The following is a 14993-nucleotide window of genomic DNA, read 5'->3' as shown; positions in this document are numbered from 1 at the left end:
TCTGATCATTTCATAGGCCTTTTGCAGATTTTGTAAAATCACTATTTTGTAAAAATTTGATGAAACCAGATGGAATCAAGCTTTGCTAAAAATGCTTTAATCCAAATTAATTATATTCAAAATCCAATTATTTATTACCACCTAATTCACAATCTTTTACGAGTTGTGATTTTTTAATATAATGTGTTTAATTCTGCCAGATAAATTTATGTATTATTTAACATCTTTTTGGGGACTTTTATTAAAGTTCCTACTTGTTTTGCTGTTCACCCACTGGGAGGCACTATGTGCATGTTGTATAGTTGCTCCATCATGGCTTTTTGGGCAATTTCACAGCAACTTCCTGCTCTAGATCTGAAGGAAAAACAGATGAAAAATAATCCTCTTCCACCTATACTGTATAGGTGGATCGATAAATAGAAAAATAAATGAATGAATAAATGAATGAATGAATAAATAAATAAATAAATAAATAAATAAATAAATAAATGGATGGATGGATGAATGAATAAATATAAAAATAAATAAATAGATACATGAATTAATACATGGATAAATTAATAAAAAAGGATAAATGGATAATAAATAAATACATGAATTAATAGATAAACAAACAAATAAACAGACAGACAAGTGAATAAATAAATAGATGAACAAACAAATTAAGAAATGAATAAATACATAGGTTTTTTTTTTTACACCAAATTGTTCATTTCAAGGTAAATCCATTTAAATATTAAGAGAGAAACACAGTAATGTAACTAGTAACTGCTGTAGACATGTTGGCACGTGGACTTCAGGGTTAGAAAATGTTATTTAGTGGCTTTTTTATCAAGTGCAGAAATCTGGAGAAATGATTTTTTTTTTAGCTTTAAAATACTAGAATAGAAAAAAATTAAATAGATAAATGAACAAATAAAGAGACATATGAATAAATAAATACATAAATAAATGAATAAATAAATATATAAAAAAGATAAATACATGTGAATAAATAGATAAATGAATACATAAATATATATATAAAAAAGTAAATATATAAATGAATAAAGAAATAAATAGATATATAAAAAGATAAATAAATAAAAAGGTAAATATATAAATGAAAAAATAGATAAATAAATAAATAAATAAAAAGATAACTATATAAATGAATAAATAGATAAATAAATAAATAAATAACACATTTGATCAAATTGTGCAGTTCAGGGTAAATGATAAGTCACTCTTTTAAAATCATAAATACATTTGAAAAGTTAAATGCTGTATTTTTTATTTCCCGAATGATATACTTTATAACATCTTTAGAGGAATGTGACTCATGTTTGTACCTAAAACATACATAAATATGCAATAAAAAATATCCTTTAATGTAGCAGAGAGAACACAGTAATGTAACTAATAACTAATAACTAGTAACTAATAACTCTAATAACTAATAACTCTAATAACTAATAACTCTAATAACTAATAACTCTAATAACTAATAACTATTAACTAGTAACTTTAATAACTCGTTGGCAACTGGACTTCAGACTCTCTTCAAGTGCAGAAATGTGGTGAAATGATTTTTTGAGATTTCATAACACTATTTTTTTTCTGTGAGTTGATGACCTGAAAACAGTTTTCAGAACATCAAAATCAAATAGTGCCCTCAGCAGTTCAGACGTGGTAAACAACTTGTGTTTGGGTGAAAAGAAGTGAGAAAAGTTGAAGCACTGCAGAGGTTGTTTTTTCTTTTTTTAGGAGGGCACAGACATGACGTCACCAGTAGTGGTGCAGCAGAACACTGGCTATGCAGTGATTTAAAGGACAAATGTTAGGGTTTGTTTCAAATGTATCAACCACATGCTACTCCTATATAAAATATAGACTTTATAACTGAAACATGATGTTTAAACTGTAGATGTCTGGCATTTTATAGTCATAAAAAATAAGAATTTAGATTTAAGAACTTTTCCCTTTTTTCATCTAGTCTCAGCTTTTTTATTTCAACACTTGAGAATTTTTTTAGGTGCATCATCTTATCACCTTTTTTTTTTATCTTCTTCTCCAGTCTATCATCTCATTTTATTTTTTTTGTCTCTGGCTCGCTGAGGTGTGATCTGTGGTGGGAGTCACTGTCTAGACAACCGATTATAGAGAATAATGAGACAGAGGGGGAGGGACAGCAGTAGAAATGGGTGCAAATGTAATGTCAGACAGGAAGAGGAGGGAGGAAAAAGTGATGGAGCAGCAGTGAAGGAGGACAGGAAGGAAGGGAGGGAAGAAAGAGAGGAAGTATAATATTATTCATGAAGCACTTTCCTAAATTTTCAGATTGTGATTCCAAAAATAAAAATGGGTTTTAGATGAAAGAAAGAAAGAAAGAAAGAAAGAAAGAAAGAAAGAAAGAAAGAAAGAAAGAAAGAAAGAAAGAAAGAAAGAAAGAAAGAAAGAAAGAAAGAGAAGAATGGACACACGCCGTGTGTGTGTGTGTGTGTGTGTGTGTGTGTGTGTGTGTGTGTGTGTGTGTGTGTGTGTGTGTGTGTGTGTGTGTGTGTGTGTGTGTGTGTGTGTTATGAGATTATCTGCTGCTGCAGTTTCCATTTTTTTCAGTCTTTAAATTGGTTTTTTTCTTCCTCTGCTGTTAGGATGAAGGGATCTATTATACTGACTACAGTAACACAATAGTAACACAACAGTAACACAATAGTAACACAACAGTAACACAATAGTAACAACAGTAACACAATAGTAACACAATAGTAACACAACATGAACACAACAGCAACACAACATGTACACAATAGTAACACAACATGAACACAACGGTAACACAACATGGACACAACAGTAACACAACATGGACACAGTAGTAACACAATAGTAACACAACAGTAACACAACAGTAACACAATAGTAACACAACATAGACACAGTAGTAACACAACATGAACACAACGGTAACACAACAGTAACACAACAGTAACACAACATGGACACAGTAGTAACACAATAGTAACACAACAGTAACACAACAGTAACACAATAGTAACACAACATGAACACAACAGTAACACAACATGAACACAACGGTAACACAATAGTAACACAACATGGACACAGTAGTAACACAATAGTAACACAACAGTAACACAACAGTAACACAACAGTAACACAATAGTAACACAACATGAACACAACAGTAGCATAACAGTAACACAACAGTAACACTAAAGTCTTATTAAAGGTCCAGTATTTTGCTATTTTTCATTCATCTCTATTTGTTCTAATAATCTCAAAAACACAATATTTCAGGTTTATTTTCCCAAACTCGCCTGTTTTCCAGAGTTTTATCCACTGAAAAGTGACTTTAATGACGCTTCTAAAAACAGGCTGTTTTTGGGCCTTCATGCATATGCATGAGTGGGCGTGTCTGTAGACGCTGACTTCACACCATAGCTTTATTACCATTATTATTCACACACTGTTATTGTTTTCAACCTAAAACTGTACATTACATGTAAACATGGATATTTAAGCTGCTATTGTGATTGTGAGTCCGTCTCAGCACTGCCTCAGCGTGTGTTTATCACAGCAGCAGCAGCAGCAGCAGCAGCGGAGTCAATCAGCTGTTTCAGTTGTTTCAAACACTCATTGGAGCTGCTACGTCACTTTCTTCTCCTCCTCACCACTACTGATTACAGGAATAGTCCATTCTAGACCACAGTCTATTGTTTTGTCCAACTGCTGCGTCGCATTGTGTCACAAACACGTCAGATCATCTCAAAGACGATACGAGGCGATATAACGGCTACGAAAAATGGAACTGATTGTAACTGCTCCCTGGATGCTACACCGTTGCTGCCCACTGCAGCTGGTTTAATAAAGAGAACACATTTTGTGTTTGTAGCTTTACATTTATGACAATAAAGTATAATGTATATTCTATATTAACCCACAGTGTTTGTTTTAGCTGTGAGCTAGTTTGAGAGGGAGGAGCTCACATTCTTATAGGGTAGGAGGAGCCAGGATTGTCAGGAGGAGGAGTTTCCATAATGTGACATCACAATGTGAGAAATATCCAACTGGCCCGTTTGAAGCTGACTTATCATATCATATGTGATGGTTAGCTTACGGCTGATGGTTATACACATACATGGAATATTGATAGTGCCGTATTTTCCGGGTTATTGAACGCACCCCTGTATTGTCTGCATTCCAATAAATTTACAATTTTACAAGAGAAATCCCTGTAAAAGCCTCTCCATCACATAGGCTGCACCCTATTGGCTGATGAGGTTGTCCTTCAAAAGACTCAGCCAATCAGAACAGGCAGGTAGGCGGGCTGCTATACTGCCATTCAGTTTAACGGAAATTTCTGTGTATTCTGATGAGTTTTTCTTCGCATCAACCACCAACTTAAATTCCTTGTACTGTTTTTAAACTGTACTTGGCAAATAAAACTTTTGTAATTTTGATTCTGATTTTCAACTGATAAGTTTCCATTACCACAGGAAGTCTCCTCCTCACTGCTCCATGTCTGCATATCTGTCCATTTACAGCTTTTTATGGTCACTGTTCACTGGAACCAGACTGATACACACCACCCTCCCTTCTTTTTACTGTGAACAACTGTATATCAGCCTCAGGAGAGATCACGTCTAGTTCAGAGTCTGAGTCAGAATCCAGACGCAATAGTAGCTTATTTTCAAAATGTAAACTTTAATCTTCTCTTTCAACTTTACTCTTCATTTGCCCAAATTTATCAAAATTGGTCCAAATCCTCCCCAAAAAGCGTAGGTCAAGATTACTGGAAGAAGTACTGTTGATGTAATTCTGCGAACAGACAAATAAATAAAATAAAAGTTTGTGTTTTCTCTTACTTTGTCTACTCATAACTCAATCATCTAATTAGTTCTGGTTTTCATTTTATTCTGACAGGCACAGGAACTCAGAGAGCAAAGTTGTGCGTGGTAAAGAAGGTTGAGAAGATTAATTAATTAATAAACTAAATTTCAATTACTGCGATTGGCCACTCCAGAGCACAAAGAATATCCTCATTTTGGAACAGCTCTTTCACAGTGAAAGTGACACAGGACTTTATAGTGAATAACCTCAAATATTTTACAAAAAGGAGATAAAAATAAGTAAATAAATATTTTTATGAGTGGAAAGCGGGGGGTTCCCAACATCAATCAATATGGTTCATTCTGTGAGAATCATAAATCTGCACTGCAAGTTTGACCTGATGGTGGTGCTGCAGGAAAGGTCAAAGGTCATCTCATCACCACAACCAATAGGGTTCATACTCTATTGCTCATTAAAGCTGATATCTGGAGTTTCTGAGAAATCTATGTTTATGTATGATTCTTTTGAAATGTGAAAAAATACCTAACTAGTCTTTTACTGTGGTCTACTGCCTGTGATCATTCCTATACATTAATGTATATAAGTCCCTCCTTTGTCCTATAGACCCCGCTACAAATGGAAACGATTGCCGAGTGCGCACAGCCAATAGGCTTCGACTTCCTGTTTTTGAGACTGTCAATCAAAGTGAATGTGGAACTATGCACAGAAACAAGGCTTCGCGTCACAACAGCAAACAGGTCTATATGATTTTGGCTCTGACCTGATCCATAGATATATATCAATGTGACCCGATGTGACCTTGTTATGTTCCGTGATGCACATGCAGAAAAGTAGAGGCGTGGCTTCTGGTAGATTGCAGAGGCAGGGGGAGGAAGTGGAGCTGTTGAGGGCGGGACATGGAGATGTTTCTCAGAAACTCTAGATATCAGCTTCAGTGTTGTTAGTAAATTTGTGAAGATTTGGATGAAAACTCTTCAAGATAAAAATAATTCTAATTTAAAAGTTTGTAGAGAACAGGTCAAGGTTTCATTATCAAGTGATTATTTATGGATTCAACAAATAAACAAAGTGTCTGACACTGGAGGCAAATATCCATGGGGTCAAATTGACCCCATGGATAAAATATGTGACTAATATTTGAGGATAATAGGAGGATTAATGTAACAGAGTTTATTAATTTAGATCAGTTCACTTCTTTCCAACACCAGCTTTCTTTCTTTCTTTCTTTCTTTCTTTCTTTCTTTCTTTCTTTCTTTTTGTTGCTTCGACTTTGTTCTGTTTCTATGGTTCCATGTGATTTCTCGCTACCTCTCGCCTGTTTCCTTCCTCTCTTTGTTTATGACACTGTGTCGTCTTGTCAGAGGACAATTTTAATAGTCAGCTGCGTCTCGCCTCAAAACAGCAGCTGGAGGAAAAGGGTCGAGTGAGCATGGAACAAACATGAGCAGACAGAGAGAGAGAGAGGGAGAGAGAGAGAGGGTGAGAAAATGAGATAGAAAAAGGATGAAGTGGATTTGCCATTCTTACAGAGTGTTGCACAGTCAGAGCCAGTCAGACATTACCTCACTGTGTGTGTGTGTGTGTGTGTGTGTGTGTGTGTGTGTGTGTGTGTGTGTGTGTGTGTGTGTGTGTGTGTGTGTGTGTGTGTGTGTGTGTGTGTGTGTGTGTGTGTGTGTGTGTGTGTACACATCGCAATGCTTGCTCAGAGGAAAGGAGATGTTTCAGTTCAACGCCTCATTGTTTATTCCTGTTGATCAGGTAAAGTCAGCAGATTAGTTTAAGTTGATCCACGTTGACCTGATCAATCAAACACTATAAATCTATATGTGGAGCAACAAACCACGTTTAAAAAACTACTTACTTTTGAGCAGATTTACAGCAATATTTGACAAATTTGTGATTTTTTTCTCATAAAAAATATGTTAATGTTAAATACAAATCTAATTGTTAAATATCAGATCTAAATCTACATGTTAAATGTTAAAAAATTAAGTCTAAATCTAAATATAAACCTAAATCTAAATGTCAAATATTAAATATGAAGTCTAAATCTAAATGTTGAATCTAAATCTAAATGTTAAATATTAAATCTAAATCTAAATGTCAAATCTAAATTTTAAATGTAAATCTTAAATGTTAAATTTTAAATGTAAATCTTAAATGTTAAATTTAAGTCTAAATCTAAATGTTGAATCTGAATGTTAAATGTAAATCTTAAATGTTAAATTTAAATGTAAATTTTCAATGTGAATTATAAATCTAAATGTTAAATGTAAATCTAAATGTTAAATCTACATTTTAAATGTTAAATCTACATTTTAAATGTTAAATCTACATTTTAAATGTTAAATCTAAATGTTAAATCTAAATGTTAAATCTAAATATTAAATCTAAATGTTAAATATTAAATCTAAATCTAAATGTTAAATCTGAATGTTAAATGTAAATCTTAAATGTTAAATTTAAATGTAAATTTAAATGTAAATTTTAAATGTTAAATTTAAATGTAAATTTTAAATGTTAAATTTAAATGTAAATTTTAAATGTTAAATTTAAATGTAAATTTTAAATGTGAATTATAAATGTAAATTTTAAATGTGAATTATAAATCTAAATGTTAAATCTACATTTTAAATGTTAAATCTAAATGTTAAATCTACATTTTAAATGTTAAATCTAAATGTTAAATCTAACTGTTTCAGGTGAAACTAAGTATTTAGCTAATATGAAAATTCACCATTTAGATTTAGCATTTTATATTTAGATTTAACATCAGACTGTTGTTATCAGCATCAAACTGATTAGCTCTAGATTTAACTTCAGACAGCCGTGTGGTCTATGTTGACGGAGGACTAGATGTAACTACAGTGTCGACGTGACACAGAAACATAAATCACACTTAATGCTCCGTCATCTCTTCTCAGAAAATGCTTTAGTGCTCAGATTTTTTGAATTACAGACGCTCTTTGAGTCCAAGGAGAAGTTGGCCCGTTTCCAGACAAGCCGCAGAGTTTGTTTGCGTCATCACAAGATCCTGTTTCCGTCGACTTTTTTCGGTGCGAAAAGTGTTTCGGTCAAAAACTGAAAGTGCATTTTTGGGCCATTTTCGGTGGCTGGAATTTTTGGGCATCACTAGTAAATAGGGTTCTTGTGTTGAAGTTAACCAGTCAGAATGAAGGTCTCTGAAAAGCTCAGAAATGTCAGTGTGAAATGAGTTTTATAAATGAAATGAGCACATGTTGATTTTCTACTTGGTCACTTTCTCACTTCAAATATTTTCAGAACTTTCAAATTAAAGGTGGAGAATCAACAGAGACATTTAGCCTCAATGTGCTTCAGGTTTTTGTCTTTGTAGGTTCCAAATGCATCTTGGGAAACTTGGAAGTATACAGTATATACTCATTGAGTGTGTAGTATGTTAGTGAGCAATATCCAACACAGCCCATGTCTCACATGAAGTCTCTGCTTCTGATTGGCTCGTTTGTGTGGCGTAACGAGCCGTTTAAAAGGGTGTGGTTTCACCGCTTCATTGATTTCTGCTTCCACCTGATCTCCAGCCTGGCCTCGTAACCCGGTCACTCTCTGGCGTAGATAAAACAGAAACACACCCACAATGAACACACACGATGCCTTAGCAGAAATGTACAGAGATTTCTCAAGTCTGCTGGATTTCAATGCAGGGCTAAAGTCAGATTAGTTCCACTCTGTCTGTTTGCTTTCATAGAAGAACATCCCTAAACCTGCTCTAATCCCACCTGCAACAGGATTGGCCACCTCTGAAGATTATGATAGTGACGTCCGATGTTGACGTTAGATGGAGACGTCCTGTCACCTTTCAAACACTGAGCTCATCTATGAATTCAATCAGATTCAGAGTGAAAACCCAAGAGAGATGAGATGGATGTGATTAAAATGATTAAACAGGCTATATTTCTGCTAAAGGATTGTGGGTTATGATCGTTTTGGTCTCGTTGAGTGTATTATGTAGCTTTAACACCTTAAAGCATGTGTACTTATCTTAAAGTCGTTGATCTGGTTTTGGGTGGGACGATATATACAAAGTAAATGAAACGATAATGATACGAGACAATATTTGGCTAACTCTAGCCATACTTACATATACTGTATAACATTGATATAAATCACAATGACAAATCATAGAGCGGTTAGGATTTGTGTGCTTGGATAGTTGTTAGGTCGGTGTGAACACACACACAAAGGTTGTGTTTGAAAATCGCACACTAACGTACTACACACGACTCACTCAATGAGTATATACTGTCTACTATATACTGTAAGTATGAATAGGATGATGAGCGTTCCCACTGAAATATACAGGAATTCAAAGTTTCCCAAGATGCATCTGGAACCCACAGCGTTAAAAACATTGATCACATTGAGGCTAAATCTCTCTGTTGATTCTCCACCTTTACTTTGAAAGATGTGAAAACCTTTGAAGTGAGAAAGTGACTAAGTAGAATATCAACATGTGCTCATTTGATCCATAAACCTCCCGTAGACACATGTTATTCACACATTTTCAAAGACCTTTCATTGTGCCACTGACTAAACTTCTGGTTAACTCCAACACAAGAACACTATTTACTAGTGATGCCCCGAAATTCCGGCCAACAAAAATGGACGGAAACAGGATGTTGTGACGATGCGGTCAACACTCGGCTTGTCTGGAAAAGGGCCAACTTCTCCCAGAGACACATTTAATTCACACATTTTCAAAGACCCTCTATTGTGCTACTGACGAAACTTCCTTTTAACTTCAAAATAAGAGCCCTATTTACAAAACAGTTAAAACTAATGGAAGACAAGAAGAGATGCTCTTATTTTGAAAAGGGGATGTTTGATTTTTAGCTTGAAGCTGGTCCCAGGACCATTTCATATTCTGCTCGCAATGCATCATGGGATGGTTGAGTATGACTAATGTGCCCACCGTACATTATGTCCACATATATTATACATTCGGGTATTTCTCGCGTACTCAATCTTTTCATACTATCTAAAGTGAACGCACTACATACTCATTTTGACATCAGACTTAGTATTGTAGCAGATCAAACACAGGAAGTATTGGCGATGACGTAGAGTGCAGGTTATTGTGGGTGATCAGGAGAACCGGCGACAGGGCTTTAAGACCAAAAGCAGGACAACTTGTTGTTGAATGTTGGTAAAGATCATATGGAGGAGGAAGAAGTTTCTGAGTCCTCTACAGTGCTGGCTTTGACCCAGAGATCAGAGCCTCTTCTTCAGGTCTCTCCTCCAGTACCAACATCCTCAAGCAGTTACAATTCCAGCAAATTCATTTTGTCTTCTTTTTTTAAAAATAATATGTTAAGCTTTCATTTGTTCAGACTTTTTTCAGGAAATTTACTTTGATCTGCTGACATGTTTTGACTATCAACTGTCTTGGCTTGGCCAACTTAAGAACATCAACAGGTATGGAGGAACATTTTTACCTTCCCTCACCTGGGATTATCTTCTCCGGAGACCATCGGGCAGCAGGGGGCGTGGCCTCTCAGGTTGGCCACTCCCAGAAGGAACTTATGAGTTGAAACCCCATTTTAATTCAAGGCAACCCTACACTGTATCCCGACCCCAAGGTTGAAAAACACAGGTTTAGGGTGTATTTACACTTGAAGTAATTAAAAAGTAATCCTGCAAATAAATAAATACTTAAATAAATACATGCTGGTAATGATGTTAGCTCATTGGTGGAGGTAAAGATAAAAAAGGCTTGTGTCTGTCATCATTTTTTGAGGCAAGGTTAAAAGTTTAATCTTACGATGCACTAATGCGTCCCATCCACCACGGCCAGCCCCCATAATTACAGTAAAATAAAACCCCTGAAGTGATTTCACAATCTATCACTCAACGTTCACTTCCTGGATTCTATTTCATCTTCTCACTAATTCCAGTAAAACCTTCCCCTTCCATTGTAGCATCACTGGTTTGTGTCTGAGTTCCAGAGATATAAAGATAGAGTCACTGAGTCCTTGATCCTGTGATTCACCAACTTCAGCCTTCAAAGAGCAGCTGTGATGAAGAGGAGGAAGACGAGGGGACGGACGCAAAGCCTGACCGCACCTGCAGTGCATTTCACTGACTCAGCGTTTTCTCAGAAGTTGACTCATCGCCAGCGTGAATGTCAGCATCAGCATCAGCATCAGGAGAAGGACAACCCAGAGAATAATAGGGCTTTGTGTTTGGAGGCAATAAGAGACAAAGGTGTGAATCTAGGTCACAATCCATTGGTTGCTTTGTTTGATTTTAAACATCACTGGATCAACATTTTCTTCTTTACAGGATTTGAAAACATTTTCTCAGTTGGAGCTAAAACAGATGAAGAACAGCAGCTCACAATTCACCTCATAATGTAAAGTCACATTAATGTGAGAATGTTGCTTAGCTTAGATTTATATACGTTTACCAAGAGTTAAAATAGTTTCACAGATAATAACAGACGTCTGTGTGTGAGGAAGATCAAAGGAAATAAAAGAATAAAATCATAAGGGATGGAAAAAGACGAGTTTTCACTTCTTTCTTTCTTTCTTTCTTTCTCTCTGCTTGTTGTCCTACAGGAATTAAATGCATTTATTTTTCAAGGTATTGACAGTATCTCGTATGTCTTGTATCGTCCTGTCGTGTTCTTTCTTCTCTTGTCTTGTCCTGTCTTGTATCAACTTGCTGTCTTATCTTATTTTATCTTGTCTGATCTTGTCTTGTCTTGTCTTGTCTTGTCTTGTCGACCGTGGCTCAGGTGGTAGAGGGGTCATCTTCTGATCAAGAGATTGGGGGTTTGATCCCAGTCTATGTGTCGACTGTCCTTGGGCTAGATACTGAACCCTGTTGCTCCCAGTGGTCGACTATTGCTTTGCATGGCAGCTCAGTCCTATTGGTGTGTGAATGTGTGAATGAGTTGATATTATAAAGTGCTTTGGGACTACTTCAGTGTAGGGATAAAAGCGCTATATTCCAAAAGTCCATTTACCATTTGTCTTGTCTTGTCTTGTCTAAATCTGATGTGTGAAGCCTATTTTTCCCAAGCACAATTGTGATTAGCTCAGAGCTATAGACACAATATGATCGATGTGGTTTAGTGGTGGACTGGGTCCTAATGGGTGGAGAACAGCTGATCATTTGATCCTAGTCTTGGTTTAAGTTCAGAAAACAACTTCTGATCTGCTCCAAGCAGCCTCTGGTGCAGTTCCATGAGCTAACTAGTTACTGTAACTAGTTACTGTAACTAGTTACTGTAACTAGTTATAGCAGTTTGGAGGTCGGCTGTGGCTGCAGAGACTCACGTTAGCAAAGAATATATATTGGCAGATAACTCAGTCAGTTCTAATAATTTCTCAGTGAACCTGCAGCGTAGTTACTGTAAAATAGAATACGACCAACAGGCAATCTTAGATTTAGGCAAATCAAACAGTTATAGTCCGTTAGCTGAGACTACTGTACTCCCTGGCCTGTGGAGCAACGGAGCCTCGTACCAGCGGTGTCCGCCAGCAGAGGAGACGTAAGCGGTGTGATCAGAAGCAGGGGCGGGGCTAGCAACCGAGCTAAAAGCTAATCCTCAGAGAACGCCGCTTTCTTCCATCCTGTGTTCTAATGTCTGTTCCCTGGAGAACAAACAGGACCTGAAGCTGGATTTAAATGTAAGATAGGAGATGATGGTGTTTACATGCACAACAATAACCACTGTTGTAACAACGATGAGCTAGTCTCATGTTACTGTTCTCCTGATGTACAACTACTGACTATAAAATACAGACATTGTTCTTCCCTGATTTGTAATAACTTTTGTTTTTCACGGTCTGACTGATTAGTTCAGTCAAAAACACGGCAATAATTCACCATTTCCTCTCAAAATTTGGGATTTGCTTGTTTGTGTGTTGTTTGTAAACTGGCTGCTTATCTCCAAAATGGTGACTTCCGGGTTGATGACGCGGTTGATGACACTCTGTGAAAACCCTCTGTGCTTCTAAATCAGTTATTTTACTTGTACAAGTATGTTTTACATTTCTATACCCAACCATTACTGAGGAAATTATTATTATTATTATTTTGTTTTAAAATGATCAACGGACATTGTGAAACTACAAAAACTGAAATGACCAGACATAAATCAAATGCATCACATCATAGCCGACCAATCAGATTAAACGTAATGCACCACGCCAAAAACAGCATTAATTGGAGGTTATTTTTGCAGTTTTAAAAATAATAAATGTATCTATACAGCCTGATATTTTTATTTTTATTTTTATTTGAAATCATTGGTTTTATTTTATTTAAAAAATTATATTTTGACAAACCTTTTATTTTATACAGAAGCCTTTGTGGAAAATAAATAAAGTTAACCTCCTTTTTAAATGTATACATTAGATGTTTACTGTATGCAAGGAAACCATACCAAGATTTATTATTGAAAGTAACTAGTAACTTTTACTTTGAGTACTATTAAATCAGCTACTTTTGAAATGTAATGAGTTTTTTTTTTTTTTTCTCATGTATGACTTCTACTTGAGTAGGTTTCTTTTAAACACGCAACTGGTATTTCCACAGTGTCACCAGTAGGAGGCAGCAGAGACACTGGTTGGTTTGAATGGCGACCACTACCTGCCTTTTCTGTGTTAGTCTCTAAAACTATGACATATTAAAATGAGTTTTTGCCTCTTTATTACCTTTACCTAAAGGTTTAGTTTGTGCTAGAGTTATTTTATGTCTGTAAAGAGTCTAAAAACAAAAACAAATGGACAGATTTTGATAAAATAATCAGGAAATATCAGAAATGGGATATAGAACAAGTGATTAGATTTTGGGGATAATCCGGATCAATAACACACTGATTTAGATATGGAGGACTGCTACTGTAAAGCAAAGTTCTGCAATGAGTGCTTTCTAGTTATAAGTATTCATATCAAACCATGAAACTACAAATATAAGTTGATTAATGATTGGATAGGCAGTACCAGCTTTTGTCATTTTTTCATTTGAAAAAAATTATTATAACAAAATGTTATTCTCAGGGGCATTGGAGGGGTTTTGAATCTTGACAAACATACGGTATTGTCTTTCTTTTTGCTTAGATTTGACATTTAGATTTATATTGAACATTAAGATTTAGATTTATTTTTCATGTGTACACATTTTTTTTTACAATAATAGAGAATTTGCTGTTTAACATGAACTTCTGTGTCAAATGAAAGAAAATAAAGAAAATACTGCATGTTTGGGCCAGTGTGGATGGACACTGTTGTCATATATGATGAATTGGTCCTAGTCAGCTTCTGTAGATTTGACTTTTTTTTAGCAACCCTTCGACTTGAAACACGATATTGTATTTTGAGTTCATTCTCGACATTTCAACTTTATTCTTGTATTTCTGACTTTTTTTTATTTTATTTATTTCATCTTTAATCTAGACATTCAGACTTTATCTAATTTTTTCAACTTTATTTTTGAAACTTTTATCACAAATATTGTATTGTGAGTTTATCTTGTTTTGTTTTTTTTGTTGTTGTTTTTTTAAATTTTAATTATATTATATTTAACATTTCTTTTCGACGTTAATCTCGACATTTTTTCAATTTCATTCTTGAAATTTCAACTTTAACCTTTAGACTTTAATCCCGGTGGTATTGATTCTCGTAATTTCTAACTTTAATCTTGACATTATAATACACTTTATTCTATTGCACAAAATCATGTATTTTTTTCTCCATCCAAAATGACTCTGATCCACTTCTGTTAAACACAGATAGAAATGCAATGTTATGGTTGAAATAAAGTAACAATAAAGTTTTAATCATCATGAAAGTATTTTTTTTTAATTTTTTAATTTTTTTAAGTGCGGATTGATCTGGCAGTGCTCGTGCTGTGCACAGCCTTGGTGGTGAACGCACGCGCACACGCTCATATGTCGACAGAAATAAAAGTGTCGGTTTCCTACGGGGGGGGGGGGGAGAGGGGGGGGGGTTCCCCTTTAATTTGCCGTTTCCTCCCAGTCTGTCTGAAAGTGTGCGCGCGCGTGAGTGCGTCTGTGTCTGCGCGCGCGTGTGCCAAAAAAGCAGAGAGAGAGAGAGAGAGAGAGAGAGAGAGAGAGAGAGAGAGAGATCCTCAGA

Source organism: Gouania willdenowi, chromosome 5 (genome assembly GCF_900634775.1).
Source record: "Gouania willdenowi chromosome 5, fGouWil2.1, whole genome shotgun sequence".
Classification (NCBI taxonomy): domain Eukaryota; kingdom Metazoa; phylum Chordata; class Actinopteri; order Blenniiformes; family Gobiesocidae; genus Gouania; species Gouania willdenowi.
This window is presented reverse-complemented; position numbering follows the sequence as displayed.